This window comes from Pristis pectinata, chromosome 1 (genome assembly GCF_009764475.1).
Source record: "Pristis pectinata isolate sPriPec2 chromosome 1, sPriPec2.1.pri, whole genome shotgun sequence".
In the NCBI taxonomy this organism is placed as follows: Eukaryota; Metazoa; Chordata; class Chondrichthyes; order Rhinopristiformes; family Pristidae; genus Pristis; species Pristis pectinata.
Window position 1 is genome coordinate 126,786,817 of NC_067405.1, and position 17,503 is coordinate 126,804,319.

The 17,503-nt window shown below is 39.7% G+C and overlaps 1 long non-coding RNA gene across 2 annotated transcripts; it reads left to right on the forward strand.

Moving 5' to 3' along the window:
* The first annotated feature begins 2,430 nt into the window (after positions 1-2,430).
* Positions 2,431-15,441, forward strand: LOC127575351 (uncharacterized). Of its 2 annotated transcripts, none has more exons than XR_007957040.1 (4): positions 2,431-2,550; positions 8,540-8,661; positions 13,664-13,778; positions 13,948-15,441. It is a non-coding gene; the product is annotated as an uncharacterized LOC127575351 (long non-coding RNA). The 2 variants fall into 2 exon arrangements; XR_007957037.1 differs by having other exon boundaries at positions 2,447-2,765.
* The last annotated feature ends 2,062 nt before the right edge of the window (positions 15,442-17,503 follow it).

Consider the following 17,503-nt stretch of genomic DNA (forward strand, 5'->3'; position numbering starts at 1 on the left):
TGGCAGGAGATAAAGGGTGATGACTGAAGGATAATTTTGTGGCTATAAAGTTGTTACCAACAAGACTCAGTACTCAATCGCCCTCTTTTTGTAACATAAGTGAATTAGGCCTGACAGTCAGGGGATGAAAAATAGTTTACATATGATACAAAAATTGTCTGTGTGGATTATAAGGAGGAAAGCTTTATAAGGAGGACAATATTGGATGTCTGATCAGTTGGGCAGAAGCATGGAAAGTGAATTTTAATCCAGAGAAATATGAGGAAATTATTTTGGGGAGTTGTGACAAAGCAAGGGATACGTAATGCATGGCGTGTATATCTGCATATCCTTAAAAGCAGCAGGACAGGTTGATAAACTGATGTCTAAAGCTATATTGGATGCATTCCTTTATTAGCTGTGGCATAGAATATAAGAGCAGAGAGGTTATGCTGGAACTGTATACACTCGTTAAACCACAATTTAAATACTGTATATAATTCTGCCAATCACATTATAGGAAAGATGTGGTTGCATTGGGAAGGAGATTGATAAGAATGTTGCCAGGATTGGAATATCACAGCCGTAGGAAAAAAATTTGATAAACTAGGGTTGTTTTCTTTGCAATAGAGGAGAGTGGGGGGAATTTAAACTGAGGTTGTGAATGACCATGGTAAATAGGAAGGACCCTTTTTTCCCTTACCAGAGGGATCAAAGTCCCAAGTCATGCATTTAAAATAATTGGCAGAACAATTAGGCCATAGGTGAAGGAAAATGAATCATCCAGAGAGTGGTAGGGATTTGGAACTCACTGCCTATAAAGGCAGCAGAGGCAGGAACTCCCACCATGCTTGAAAAGTACTTGTATATGTATCTGAAAGTTGTGACCTGTGGGAGGACTGAGCGAGTGCTGGGCCCTTTTCATTCAGCAAAGACATGGCGGGCCCAATGACATCCTGTGGTGTCATTAACTTTCTATGATTGTATGTAGACTGAGCAGCAGGAATGTTACTTTTATTTACTGACTGGCAGATTGAAACAGTAATAACTTTAAACATATTTGTTATCAACGTTGAACCAGATCAAGATCAATGCGTGTGGTTACAGATGAATCAAAATGTGAGCCACCTGATGTATGAGTGAATATCTTTTGGCACATGGTTCAAAATCAAGAAATATCTTCATTGTGGTAATTTAGTGGCAAATTTTCAATAAACACGAATCCAATGACTAAAACAAATAAAAACAAAATGGTGTAAATACACAGCCCGTCAGTCTGCCCACATGGTGAGAGAAACAACAAAAAGTTATTGAGATTCCTCAGAACTCTTGGCTTCAGCTTTTCAGCATTTGGCCTTTATACGAATGACTGGGATATTTTAATAGTTTTGTCAGCAATTAATCCGTGTTTACTACAGGAATACGCCTGGAATATAAACTCCTAAGCATCCTGAAGAGTGCCAATGCCTATATAAAGTTTCCCCAATATTTCTTGTTTGTTTCATTTGAGACTTCTGCTGCCGCGTTGTTTAGGAAATGACCACAGAACAAATCCGCTTTAATCTCATCCTAACTATTGACCAAGCGGAAACCACTGAACAAACGAAAGTAGCGACACTGGAGGTCAGAACACATGGAGAGCTACAAGGGCATTCCATTGGGGAGATCAACTAACATGCGAACGCTATTATAGAGAGCTATCACAGGGCGATATATTGGGGAGGAGATGAGCCAGGTGTTAGGGAGGACTAGAGTATTGGCCCGAGAAATCACGTAAAATGTTCAATGACCGTACAATGATCACAGCCACACCACAGGTTAAAATGGCTTTGAATTCAGAGCCTGATGGTAATAGCCACTTGAGTGGATTCATGGGCAGAAGTAATTGAGAGGAAAGAAACCACTCCTGCTTTCATTAGTAGCTCTCACTAAGACTGGTACATCACCTTATCCGTGGAAATCGGTGACCGCAGCGTTGGTGCACGGCACTGTCGGCACGCCGCAACAAATGCACAGCAGGTCCCCACAGCGTGTTCGCACCCTTCCCGGAGGATTGTTGTGCTTGACACCACTGTTAGTGACGCATGCTCCATACCTGGCATTAGGTCGAGCTGCGAGCAAAGCTCAGACAGGTTCTAGGGGCATTTTTGCAACACAAATGGTGTTCTCAATATGTAGCCTTTACTGAGCACAAGCTCCCTGGAAATGATCGGCTGGGTGCAGGTTGCAAGTAACTTATTAAACAGCGCACATTGTTCCGTCCGACGGATCTGTTTGCAGCATTTGTTGTTGCGGGGAAATGATCTGACAGCATCAGATTTTATTCTTTATTTAAGATAAATGGCAGATTATAACAAGGGGAGGGGGGTTGGCTGGGCTCCAGTGTTTACCTGCGGATCCCCCTCGGCTTTCTCCACCCACTTTAGATGTGAGTGGGCGGAAAGAGCTCAGCTCAGCTCCCACCCGACCGGGTTGTACCTGAGATACGGAGAGCGTCAACAAGCTCCTAGCAACTCGCTTGGAAACAGTCAAGCTCGGCTCGCCAATCGGCAGGGAGGCTGCGGCTGTGATGTGAGTTTCACGCTTGTCTTCATTAACAGATTACAGATTGGGTCGCTGACAAACCAGGACGGAGGGCACGACACAGGCGGGGGGAGACCCGGCTTCAACACCCCGCCAGGAAGCTTTGGAACGGGGGGGTGTCCGGTCTGAGATTCAATTCCACCTGGGGTATAGACCCGCACCTCTCGTAGGATCAAGTCTTCGTTAGCTTTGTTATTGGCAAGGTAATTCTTAACATGGACAAGAGTTACCTGCAGGAACGGGCGAGACGTTATGGGCTAAAACTAAAGTTAATATAACAGTCTCCAGTTTGCATTACTAGAACTAGCTAGCTGCCTCCATTCAATGTTATCAGTTAAGTTTTTTTTTGCAAATAGGATCATTCGTTTAATATCTCTAGGTGGGGTTAGGCGGGAAGGGGAAGATTTTAGAAGTCGTTGCACGATTCAATTGCGACTGTGAAATCTGACTTCAGTTCCCTCCCCGCCAGCGCCTCTCTGCAGGTTGTAACAGTTTCCAGTCTTTGACTAATGTCAATCCCTGTTCCTGCGTGTTGCCGCGCGTCTCAGCGAGCTCACCAGTAGCGGCCAGTGAGCGGCGTTCCGTCAAAGTGCACGAACCCGAAGTGAAAAGAAGCCTTCCCTTTTTTTCTTTAAAAAGAAAACCTTTCTCTGCTGACCACTGGAGTCCTACGTTCTGAAAGAGTGAAAGGCGAACATTTTTCAAATGTCAAAGATAATTGGATTATCTGAAAATTTAGATTTAGAGAAATCGATCCGAGTCTCTTGAATCACTCTCCCGCCTCAGTTCTTTACATATTTGATACTTCACTCAGACTGTCCATTGCACGTTCTGTTCCATTATTTCTGGTATTTGCCAAGATACAGGCAAAGATACAATCTTTCATGTGTTGTAGAAGCATCTGATTGTAATGAAACCCTTTCCTTCTGATGCGCTCCTGACATGTTTATTTCATATCTTGATAATTTCTCGCTCCTTAAAGTCTTGTCCTATCGGGTTTAAAATTTGGTTCCAGATTTTGACTGCAGCGGATAGTATTCGGATAAAAGGAGAAAAGGAAGGAGCTTTCCTCTGGTCACATGGAAGTGAATCAGTTGCCCTGAGTGAGGAAAAAAATACAAATAAGTCACTACATCTAAAGAAAGAAAGCCGGGTACACTCGTGTGTACAGTGAATCTGCGGTCTGGAAGCAGTTCGAGGGTTGCCTGACGGCCTGGAGCTTGGAGATCAAGTGATGCTATCCGTTTACTCAGCTAGAACTGACAGCCTGTGAACTGCGAGATTAGTTACTGCTTGTACAATGTAACTTGGAACTCGTATCCGCCAAGAAATGCGACTCATCGTACTGACCTGTAACTATCAGGTTCTGACCCTAGAGAACACGTAATGATATGCTATCGCCAGGGATATGACGACCAAAATATTGGAAGCTCGCCCTCCCCATACTTTGTCAGCCAATCTGCCCACCCTTGCCCGCTGGCAATAGATGACCATTTGGTGAACTAGTTTTTCAGCCCAGCTTTAACTAGCTTACAGTATGGTTGTAAGGTGAGGGGTAGGAGAAATATATATTCAGTGACAGAGGATAAACTTCTGGCGATGGACTTTAAAATGAACTTCAATGGCTCAAAATTTTCAGTTACGAAAAGGGACTGAGAAAATAGTAACAGACCCAAGCATCAGGAGGAAATGAGAAATTATACCTGGTTGATCGTGGAATTAGTGAAAAGAATACGTATCAAAAAATAGGGAATAGCACCGGTATCGACATCAGAGCGTGTACTTCACACTAGCAAAATCTGGAGGCTGTTGTCAACAGAATTGGAGACCCCGGCTGCTGCTTCATGTTAAGCTCACCCGGTCCTATTGGTGAGCGCAGCACAAGACAAGAGCCACAATCCCGGCTGACTGTGTGTCGCAGGTCCCGATTCAGTTTAGAGTAACAGTACAATTCCTAATGCTAACATTCGCTTTAAGGAACCTTGTTGCTTCCTGGTGAGGCATTCGGACGATGCTTGGAACAAGGTTTCTATTAATCTTGCGATCTAAAATTGTAGATCTTTGTAGGGAGGCAAATAGAATTGAGAATCAGAGAAGTGCAGTAGGAATCTTCTAGTGACAGGAAGGCAGGGAGCTAGAAATGGAACTGAAAGAATGGATAGGCAAGCCTCGAATCAGTTTTGAAATGTAAGTTGTATTTGCTTTAAGAAATATCAGAATAGCCTATTACTGCCAGAGGCTGGATCAGAATCTGAAGCACATGTTGATGTTATTAGCGTGTCATTGTTGGTGGGGGTGGGCGGGGCTGTGCCTCCTATTCATCACTTAGCAAGTTGTTTATTTCAGCTGTGCTATGATGGAGAAGCTCATTTAAGGATCAAATGGCGACGAACAGATTGGATGAGGCTGTCAGCTTGCTTGTTTTCAGGTGTTCTTTGATGTTCAAGTTCAGGAAAGGGAGAATCCTGGATGTAGTTTTACTGGCCGATCTTTTAATGGTATAAAACGTGGGAGACCGACACATTAGAGGACAATACATAATAGGAAGGATTGGGATAGTTTAGAGAGAAACAAAATAAAACATAAGGAAAGCCCTACATTTTGATCACTGTACCGTGCTGACTTATAATGAACTGCTTTAAACAGAATAGTGGTCACCACTAAAGTTCATATTCCAGCCATAAACAAAAACATACAAGACTTTTTTCCGTTTAGTTCCATAATTAAATGAATATCAAATATGTATTTCATCCTGAAGGAAAGTGGAGCTATTTGCTTTAGAAAAGTTGGATTGGCTGTTAAATGGAACAACTAACAGTAAATGACAGCCAATGTAATCTCCTTTTAATGTCAATATATGTGAGGAGAGCATAAAGACAGAGGAGCAAACAAAAGTATAATCATGTTTGTATTGCATCGTCATTTAAAACAGATTGACATGCAATTCCGTTTGAACCATGGTGAAAAATAAACCTCACATATATTCCTGATTCCTACCTCACACATCTTTAGTTGCTTTTAATAACTAATCAATCCAAAGATGTCTAGTTTCTCAGCTACAATACATTTGCCCACTTATGAAAATAGAGGGTTTATGATTACTTTTCATATCAGCTAAGATGTAAATTTGAAATCACTGATGAAGCCAGTGCAATTTTAATTTGCAGTGTCAAGTACTAACTTTTTTTTAAGAGAAGTATAATTGTAAATGCTATTTAGTGGAAGTGGAGAAAGCATTAACAACCTTGTGACTGTGGATAATGCAACATGCTTCACAAAGAACCACATGCTGTAAATCTCTGGTACATCTGCCCCTTGCCCTTCCCTCCCCGGCATTTTCCTGCCACCTGTGTGCTAAGGTTTTAGCTGTCTAAGCTACATGTCCTTGAATTTCCTGCCTAAGCCTTTCTATATTTTTTATTCATTCATTTTCCAGGATCTGGGCTTCGCCGGCAAGGCCAACATTTATTGGCCACCCCTATGTGCCCTTGAGATGCTGGTAGTGAGTCACCTTCTTGAACGAATGCAATTCTTTGGTCAGCAGTGTTAAATGTTGCTGGTTATACTCATGTCTGTATGTTCCATTCCACTGAAGTCAGCTGAAGACAACAGGCATCCACTGTACACACATTTAATGTGGCAACCGAAGACCAATTTGTCCTCTAGGGTGTTTTCTTTAAGCTTCTGATTACCCTCACTAGAACAGTTTAGGACAGTGAAGATGGAGAGGTGGAGAGGGAGTGCAGCAAGGCACTAAAGTGACAGGCATCAGGATACTCAGGGTCAGGCGTGCAGATTTGAATAGAGATGTTCTGTAAAGCAATCATTCCGTGTTTGCCTGCTTTACTGAGTGAGAAATATAGACACAGTCCATGGAGAGGAGGCTGGTTTCCATGATGTGCTGAGCTGTGTCCACAACTCTCTGCAGTTTCTTGCAGTCTTGGGCAGAGCAGTTGCCGTACCAAGCTGTGATGCATCCAGATAGGATGCTTTCTATGGTGCAACAATAAAAATTGGTGAGTGCCAAAGGGGACATACCAAATTTCTTTAGCCTCCTGAGGAAGTAGAGGTGCTGGTGAGCTTTCTTGGCCGTGGCATCTATGTGTTTAGACCAGGACAGGCTATTGATGATGTTCACTCTAAGGAATTTGAAGCTCTGAACCCTCTTGACCTCAGCGTCATTGATGTAGACAGGATCATGTGCACCACCCTACTTTCTGAAGTCAATGACCAGCTCTTCTGTTTTGCTGACATTGAGGGAAAGTTAGTTGTCATGACACCATGTCACTAAACTCTCTATCTCCTTCCTGTACTCCGACTCATCGTTATTTGAGATATGGCCCACTATGGTGGTATCATCTGCAAACTTGTAGATGGAGTTAGAGCAGAATCTGGCCACGAAGTCATGAGTGTATAGGGAGTAGAGTAGGGGGCTGAGGGTGCAGCCTTGTGGGGCACCAGTGTTGTTGAGAATAATCGTGCTGGAGGTGTTGCTGAATTTCTTCTTTGCTCATCACCAGCTTAGTGAGCATACTTCTTTTCCTCTTGTCTTTTATTATAAACTTCAGACTTGAGAAATCCCTTTCCTGCTCACCAGTAGAAAAGACCATCTCATTCATCAATAGTTTCAGGGGCTATATTTTGGACCTTCTTCCAAACTGCTGGGCCATTAGGTTCAAAGATATAATGTCCATAATGGTAAAACTGAGCAGAAGATCATCATCTAAAGCAAACATAGTTAAATGTGTGGCTGGAAGTTAGGCAGCTGGATTGGCCATGATTTGGATATCAAATCCTTGGTGAGTTTCAGCTGTGCATACCTCGTCCCATGTTAGACTTTACCAAACTCCTTCATGTATGCAGCAAGATCTTATAGCCTGTCTAAAGGCTGAAGTCCTAAGCATGATGCCATGAGCAATTCTTTGCATCCTTTTATGTTCTGTCTGTAAATAGAAAGATGTTGTTTAGATGAGAATTAAATTTGGTCAAATTCTAAAAAGATGGTTGAGTGCGTTTGTTTCTCTGTAGGAACTTCAGCAGATGGTGTTTTTGTACTTGCTTTCAAATTTGATAAAGTAACTCAGGAGATCTCTCCAGGGCTTCTAATCTCACCGGCATAGTGTCTGTTACATGCCTGGTGTCAAACTTATGGTTGCAAGTATTTCATATTTTGTACTGTTTTGAAGAAATCTGACAGGTTCAATTAAAAAGTGCCTCATTTTATATTCCGATTGCACCACTATACTAATTTAATTCCAATACAAAATCTTAGTGAATTTTTTATGTGAATCTATTCAGTTGCATGAAAAAAGACAGGCATTCAACAAAATACAGCCAATCATGAAATTGTTAAATTTGTGTATTGTTTCTGATACAGCTTTTTCATCACTGAGATAGGTGATCTGAAACTGGAACTGTCCCATTCAAACACACACTTGAACAATACTGACAAAATATATGGACTCTATTAATCTTCTACATACATTGACTGGAGTTCTTGGCTGTGATTACCTTTGTATCCATGCATCTACTGTCATCTAGATTGACATACATTGATTTACTAGCTGCTTAATCCAATTGCTGTTTGTTATGACTGTACCAAAATGGTAAATAGTCAAAACACAAGCTGGTACCCACACTGGATGGATTTGGATTAGGTAAAGCTTTACCTGGATCATTTCGTAGGGCTGTCTTTTAAAGCCAAACTGCCAGATGATCTTTGAAAAACAATCTTATTAAGAAACACAAAGAAACTAATTTTGCTTTCAGCCAGGGAGGTAGGTTTGTGTGTGTGTGTGTGTGTGTGTGTGTGTGTGTGTGTGTGCATGCGCGCTCAAAGACCTTCCTTCCTTCCTTTTCTCTCAGTAGCATTTTTTGTACAGTGCTGTTTTATGATCAGAACCAACTAATGATCTAAGATTTGATTGTTCAAAGAAACTGCAAGGTAATAGCTGCATTTTCTATGTTCTCTTTCCAGTAACCAAAGATCTACTTCCTGAACGACCATTCAAGGGAGCAGGGGGATATTTTGACTGAATAGTTGAATAAGTTATTACTCAAGTAGAAGACCGAATGGGATAGAGTGAAGAAACTATTAAGGTTGGTGTACAAGCTTAGTCATGTTAAGAACATAGAACAGAACAGTGCAGCACAGATGGGGCCCTTCGGCCCACGATGTTGTGCCAACCTATATAAACATACTCTATGATCAAATTAACCCTTCCCTCCTACACAACCCATAATCCTCCATTTTTCTTACATACATGTGCCTATCTGAGAGTCTTTTAAATGTCCCCATTGTATCAGCCTCCACCACCACCCACGGCAGTGCGTTCCAGGCACCCACCACTCCCTGTGTAAAATAAAATCTACCTCTGACATCTCCCCTAAACTTTCCTCCTCTGACCTTAAACTGATGTCCTCTGGTATTGGCCATTGCTGCCTTGGGGAATAAGTGCTGGCTGTCCACTCTACCTATGCCCCTCATAATCTTATACACCCCTATCAAGTTGCCTCTCATCCTGCGTCACTCCAAAGAGAAACACCGTAGATTGTTCAACCTCTCCTCATAAGACATGTTCTCTAATCCAGGCAACATCCTGGTAAATCTCCTCTGCACCCTCTCTAAAGGTTCCACATCCTTCCTATAATGAAGTGACCAGAACTGAACACAATACTCTAAGTGTGGTCTAACCAGAGTTTTATAGAACTGCAATATTACCTCATGTCTCGAGGTAAGAATCAATTAAGAATCAATTCAAGAACCAAAAGACGTATTAGATATCACTTCAATTAAAATAAAACCTTTGAAACCACCAGTTGGTTAGTCAGCCTCAGTAAGAAAGCATGAAGAGCTAATTGTCATTGGACCATTTACAATCTGTATTGATATAGATCATTGGAATTTTGTTATAATCTCTCAGTGGCAGTAAATAACCAGAGGTAAAACTTAAAAGATTATTTATGATATTTCAGCACTGGCCAAATAAACATTTATGTTAAGTAGAATACAGACATTATTGTACTGTGTAGGGCCCATAATGTTCTATGTAATATTGGGCCATCTGAGTGCTATCTTTACTCACTAACCTACATGGATTTTTATTTTATTGCTTACTAATAGAAATTATTTGAGATAGAAGCAGATGGTCTTACTTCACAGGGTGCTGGGGGGAATTAGGCAAGAGCAGGATTCAGTACAAAGGGGAATGGATTGGTCTACAACCAAGGCAAAAGTAAAGAGATAAATATGTAAATGGGGTTGTTAATTTGATCCCAAGGCATTAATGCTACAAAGGTTACAAAGGTCCAAAAGGCAAATTGCTAGTTTTTTCCGAATCCTAACAACTGTATGAGGTAAAATGTATTTCCCAAATGCCCTCTAATCTCTCTACCAGTTGCCTTAAATTTGTGGCCCCTAGGTATTTTCCCTTCTGTTATAGCAAAATGGGTCCTTCCTATTCACCAAGTCTTTCAGAATTTTACACACCTTTATTAAATTTCCCCTCAGTCTCACTTTTCCAAAGAAACGTTTTGTACTACCTCAATGTACTTATGTATGAATGACCTGTCTGGCTGGCATTGCAAACAAAAGCTTTTCACTGTTTCTTGGTACATGTGACAATAATAAACCAATTACTGAGCAATACCAGACCAGCCAATCTTTCCTGAGAACTCGTCCTGGCAGCATCTTTATATTATCCTCTAGTGCTATTGCATCCTTCCTGTAGTATGGTAAACTGTTCTTTATCTCTGTACCTGTGGCCCAAGTAGTGTCTTACACAGTTTTAGCATGATAGTTCTGTTCCTAAATTCCATGTCACATCAAAAATAGGTAAATGTCCCATCCTCATTCTTAACATTATCTAATTGACTTAGTACCTTTTGTGCTTGTGCGCTCCAAGATGCTTCTGTCCCTCCATACTTCTGAGTATGCTACTCTTTATTGTCAATTTCCTTGCCAATGTTTGCCTTCCCCAACTATATAACTTCACACTTCTTTGGATAGAGTTCTGGGCGCCATTTTTCTCCCCATCTGGCCATGGATATGTCCTGGGTCTACAACTATTGAAATTATATGAATGTTAAAATAAGTTGGTTGGATTTCAAATCTATTGCTACAAATTTTAGTTGAACATTTTTTAATATATTAATATCCCATGAATGATTACAAGCTACACACAAAAGTTTATTTCTTCTTAATCTTTCTTAAGGAATGCTAGTACTTATACTTCATCTACTACCAGTCAACATTGACTTAGATTTTTACTCACTAGAATATATTAGACATTACTGGCATTATGAAAACTATCAGTCTTCAGACAGAGATTCTTCAAATGATGCATATTAAAATAGAAAAGGAAATGTTAATTTTGGCAAAGTTATGCTGTCATTAAGATGGCTAAAAGATTACTATTTGTATCTTGTGATATACTGGCAATTCTAATCACATATGTGAAGTAATTTGTACGGAATGAGTGTAGTAGAAACTTATTGCACTTCTGCTAATTGAAACAGATAAATCAAAAGTTAATGTAGTGAAATCCATATAAAAACCTGCCAAATTGTCCAAACATTCAACACATTGACACAAATAAAAAAGATCAATTGATTTCTGTGTAGGTTTCTTTTTTAAGAATTGATTTAGTACCTGGAAACTGTTAGCTAAATTTTTCAAATCTGGATACTATATAACTAATATTGATGAAACAAACTTTTAATCTCTTGGGTTGATGCTCTGAGTTAATGTTTTAAAAATCAGGATCAGAGCTTTGGAATCTATAACGTGCTACTTATTAATTACAGAAATAATTTGATACTGTATTGGCTTTCCTTTCTATATTGGCTCTCCTTATTTTCTATAAGATCAAGAAACCATAGCATATTTCTAACAATTGTTGTCATTATATAGATCAGGTGGGAGGTTGGGTGGAGCATTGGCAGATGGAATTTAATCCTGACAAGTGTGAGGTGAAGCATTTTGGGAAGTCAAATAGGGGTAGGAGATGTACCGTAAATGGAGGCACTCAGGAATGTCGATGAATGGAGAGACCTTGGGGTTCAAGTTCGTAGTTCTATGAAAGTGATAAATCAGGTAGATAGCATGGTGAAGAAAGCTTATGGCATGATTGGTTGGGTCATAGAATATAAAAGTCAGGACATTTGGTTGCAACTTTACAAAGCAATGGTTAGACTGCACTTGGAATTTGTGTGCAGTTCTGGTTGCTGCACTGTAGAAAACTTAAGACTGAGCTGGAGAGAGTGCGGAGGAATTCACCAGGAGGTTGCCTGGATTGGAGGACTTTAATTATTGGGATAGATTGGATAGGCTGGGCTTGTTTTCCATGGAACAAAGGAGGTCTGACAGGTGACCTGATAGAAGTGTATAAAATTATAAGAGGCATAGACAGGGTAGATAGTGAGAATCCTTTCCCGTGACAGGGGTATCAAAAACAAGAAGGCATAGGTTTAACATGAGGGGGGATCTGAGTAGAAAGTTTTTTTACACAGCTTGTTTGAAGTCCGGAACATGCTACTGGTGGTGGAATCAGATACAACCACCATGTTTAAGAGACGTTTGGACGGGCACTTGAAAGGCATGGCATAGAAGGATAGAGACATGATCTGTGCAAATGGGATTAGTGTAGATAGCCAAAATGGTTGGCATGGATGTGATGGGCTGAAGAGCCTGCTCTGTGCTGTACGGAGCTGACTCTACGACTCTAAGATTATTGCTTATGTATCTTTGACAAAAATGTTTTTTGTTCTCTGTTGAATTTTGATGTTATGTTTTGTAATGCTACAGACAACTGTTATGGGCTAAATACAAACCCACATGGTGTTTCACAAGAAAACGCACATCTGTTCAGCTTCCAACACACTGAGTATGATGTTCTCTGCATGTAAGACTGAGAGAAATGCTATGCTTTAAATGTCAAGAAAGAATAAACAACGTAGTTATTTCATGTATTTTTGGATCACAGGAATCCAAATGTTCTTCATGCCCAATAAATTACTTGAGAGAATTGACTAACTATTTGTTTTTTGGTAATACCAGAGGGAAAGGATGTTGATTAATACATTACAATTTTGCCCTTCTTTGAATAGTATCTTGTATTTTGTATCCATTTGAATAGGCAGAGGCGATCTTGATTTGATGTCCCTTTGGAATGAAGGTATCTGTGAACGTTGCACTTCCATGGTACTACATTGAAATGTTTGCCTCAATTACACATTCAAATGTTATAGTGGAGTTTTGTCTGGCCAGTTTTCAAATTCAATAACTAGTATCTTAATATATTAAATTTTTGTTATACATTGTTAATGAATACCTTCATCCTGCAATTAAATAGGCATTCACCTGCTATTTTTGTTCTAGGATCTCCTGGGTATTTGCAACCCACCTGGGTTTTGATCAAATGTGGTTTCCACCCTGAGGCTGTGACTAAAGATAGAATGCAGTCAGAATTCTCTGTGGTTATCTGTTTGGGGACTAAGACTTTCTTTTAGACCAATGTTGACAGATCATAGAGAGTCCTGAGGTCAAAGGTTAAACTTCACAGCCAAGAATTGTGAGATTATTTTATTTAAAGTCTCTGGAAATTTAGCCTTGAGTTTGACTAGAGAGAGCTTGCAGTAAAACTCTTTTAGAGGTGCATGATTTTGTTGTTTTATATCATTTTGGGTTCATGGAAACAGATAATATTCTATATTTAACTAAACATTGTTTATTCATTTATCTTCAAAACCATATTTTTTCAAAGCCCGTGTTGTAGTATAATGTTTAGGTAGTCCATCATTTGAAGACAGAATTTATATGATCATGCATGTTATCTCTAATAATATGCATAGAATATAGGTTCTGTATCATGTTCTCTGGATTACATTGTGACTACTCTGAATACTGGGTAGGTAAAAAGGGGAATGTGCTTTCCAGATCATAATGGATGTGAGGTCTGCTTATGTAACCCCTGACACAGCTGGAGCTGAGAAAATATCTAATGTAACAATCCAAAGTACATCACTCACTATTACATTTTATGCGATCATGGTAAGAAGTTTCCACTTATTCAGTTGAGAACATTTTGTGTTTCTTTTACAGAAAATTGAGAGGAAATTTTCAAAATTCATTAACAACGTCGAAGGTAGCATACTTCAAGAGAAAATATGCAGAAGAAGAAGATTTACATAAAGTTTACAATGGGTACTTTCCAAAAGTAAGATCTATTTTGACATTTGATAATGAAAATTAAAATAGATAAATCAAAAGTTAATGTAGTGAAATCCATCCAGCAACCTGCCAGTTTGCACCAAACATAGGAAGCTGTTTTCTGACAATGGGTGTATTGACACTGTGATTAAAGATCAAAGTGTTCTTTTTTCCAGAACTTGATCTTTCCCGAAGATCGAACATGTATTCTGAGACTTTCACTTGAAAAATTAAGGATTCTTGAAGATCCTGAAATCTATCTTCGAAGGGCTGTGTTAATAAACAATTTATTGAGGAAAATCCATATTGAAACAGAGAAAGAAGTCTATGATTATGCTGAACAATTTAATAAGGCCTCAACACACCTATATAATGATGCACAGAAAAGAGTGAAATATATGATGAAAGATTATAGTGGATGTCCCCAGTCTTTGTATTATGAAGAGATTGGTTCATATTCCTTTGTGCCTTTTTCTTCAAGCAATGTCATTTATGGACTTGGTTTCCCAAATGGCCATTTGGGAAAAAGTACTTCCTAAAGTGGAATTCCAAACAGGATGAGCTGCTACATCTATACCTCTCCTCATTCTGTCTGGGCATATGCCAGTGCTTTGTAAGCCGACACTCATCAATGAGTCTGCAGTTAAGTCCTCATGTATATTTTCTGATTAGAAAGTTGGCATCTTCATAAATCAATAAAGAAGAACACTTAGATTAAACTTTGTTTTTGATCATATGTATTTGGAACATTGTGTACTTAATGTGTAGTGTTTTCTTGTTGAGTATGGACTAGATGGTTGAATATGGACTATGTATAGTTTTTAAACTAATACGGTACAAAGTAGAGATTTGTTGATGTTTCTTTGTAATTGCATTTTGATGCTAGTTTTTGTCATTCTTTCCACTCACCTCTGTTTAGATAGTGAGATGGATCCTTCACTGCCACCTTCATTGTTCCTTCTGGAGGCTGGGTCCTCCAAACTTTCTCTTACCTGTCATGATGCACAGTGATGTGAGGGGAAACAGTCACCTTATCCAAGGAAGGGTAAGTTTGCTTTAGTAACCACTGAGGCCATCATTGTGAATGACATCCTGCAACAAGCTCTAGGCACTTTGTTTTTGGAGCCTTTGGTTTGTCGTAAAGGCAGTACTCTATAGTTATTGTGGTTCAAATAATTCTTTACAAAGCAAACTTACAGAATATGTGTGATTAGTTGGGAAGCTAAGCCTATGCTGAAGTCCTGAAATGCAGTGTAAACTAGTCACATAATCACCAAACAATGCACAATACATTCTTATGTCTGGATAAAATTTACAGTACATGATTATACAAAGTGAAAATGGGTTTATATTTTGAATAGTCCGACTTAGATAGTGAAACAAGATCTAAGGCTGTGGGAGAGTAAACTGAAGGAAAAGAATGAACCTATTGTGAAGGGATTTTGAAAGGTGGAGCCATTGGTAATGTATATCAGACAACTCCATTCTTCTTATAGATAGGAATGCAATCATGGATGACCACTGATTTGTAAGGTACACATCCAGTAATATACTATTATGGTTTACCATTATACATGTTTCTTTTTCATTTTAACCTTTTTGGATGCTTTTTAACTTGGTTGTTGAATTGTACCTTTCAATAGAAACTTGTGGCCTGGGTCAGCTGGAGTACAGTGACGTGTCTGTTATATTAAAATGCTGCTGTTGTAGTAAAATGGAGTATTGCCAAACTATATTTGCACCACATGCAGTACAGAAAGTGATCACAGTTGAACTACACTTCTGCATCACAATGGGATAGAATAAACCTATAAAGACAAACATATTAATACAATAAAAGCTTAAACATTCACATCAGCTACAGTACGACTTTGTAGCTATACCCAAATGTATCGGCTGTAGTTCTAGCTTGCTTGAACAATACATTGGACTGGATAAGATATTGTACTCCAGCTCATATTTGTCTTAAAAGGTTTAAGCAACACATTTTGTTGAATTGCATAAGTGTTGTAAAAACATTCTGTTAGTAATTATGCTTCATTCATGTTTGTAAATCTTCAACTGGCTGTTCTTACATTTGATGAGGTATTCCCATGGTTTTGGGACAAGGTTTCCATAATCTCACTGAAACATGGAAGATTCTGAAGGATTTTGAAAAGGATAGATGCTGAGAGGATGTTTCCTCTGGCTGGAATATCTAGCACCAGATGCACGGTCTCAGGATGAAGGGTTAACCATTTAGCAATGAGGTGAAGAGTCATTTCTTTGTTCAAATCTTTGCTAATCAGTGGGGTGTAGATGCTCAGCTTTCAAATATATTCAAAGCTAAAATGGATGGATTTTTTGGAATCCAGAGGAATGAAAGGATATAGGGATTGGGAAAATGGCCATGATCTTGTTGATGGCACAGAGGGATCAAAGGGCTGCGTGACCTACTCTTGCTCTCATTTATCATCATCTCATTCTAACACATCAGCAGTTATAATTGGGGCAAACCTGATCAATCAGCACATGTCTGAAATTAGTCATCGGTTTTCTACACAGTCCAACCTGGAAAGGGCAGCAAAATAATGGGAAGTCCAATTCCATAAAGAATCTTTGGTTCTCATATTTTCTTAGAAAATAGAAGAAGTCCATTTGGCCCATTGAGTGGATGTTAACTCACAGAACAACCCCACCCATCCCATTCTCCTGATTCTCTCTCAATGCCCATCAACTCTCTCTCGACTCTCCTACCGTTCAATGACACTAAGTGTAAATGACTGTAGCAAATGAACTGTAGCATGTCTTTAGGGTGCAAGAAGAAACTGAAGCACCTGAGGGGATGGGGGGAGTGGGGGGAGTGGGGGGAGGGGAAGCCCACTTCTGCTAAACCTGAGCTTAAGCTGCCAATGACTTCAATTCCTGACACTCTTTCTTCGCACCGCTGTTAGCTGGGTGCTGTGGTTGACAATTCCACCTCATAGCTCCTGGGAGTGCATGTGGCCGTGAATGAACAATTGGCACTCCCAACCTGAGCCAATTTCCAGCCAGGCAGAACTAATAACCCAGTATTTCCACACTGGTTTGCCTTTTGGAAAGTTTTACATTTTGCAGTTGGCCGGAGTTATATTAGCTTTGTTTAATACCTCTCCATTTTTTCCTTTTCTCTCTTCTAATTCTTCTAACTGCTGCAACTTCTGCAGCACTGTTAGCCCTCTGCTACTCTGTCGAGTTGCTTGTGTGTGAGAGCGGACAGAAAACGTTGGTGAGTATTGCAGATCATCCACAGTCCCTGATTTCAGCCATGGCAAATTTCTGAGCAGTGAGTGATGAATAAACATCTGGAGTGGAAAGCTGGCTGATTTTTGTCCCCTACCTCCCCAGGCCAAAGCTGCTACAGCACCTGAGATGCTGGGCATGTAGACCCCTGGCAAATGGTCTCTTGACAGGCTACCTTGGTTTGGTCATGTACTTGACATCACTGCAGACAGCATCACAAAGAACATTGGCTGTGCACAGCGGCAATGAGCTAAATGATACAAGGATGACCTAGTTCCTCCACCTCCTTAGTGCAACTGAAATACCAAATAAAAATTACATTTAGATACCATCTTTCATGACTTCAGAATGCCTCAAAGCGCTTTATAAACAATGATGTGCTTTTTTTGGAATGTCATCACAGCTTTAGTTTGTCATTAAAATTAGCTTAGGTTTGTTTAAATGAATTTCATGTAATCAGATTCCATGTAA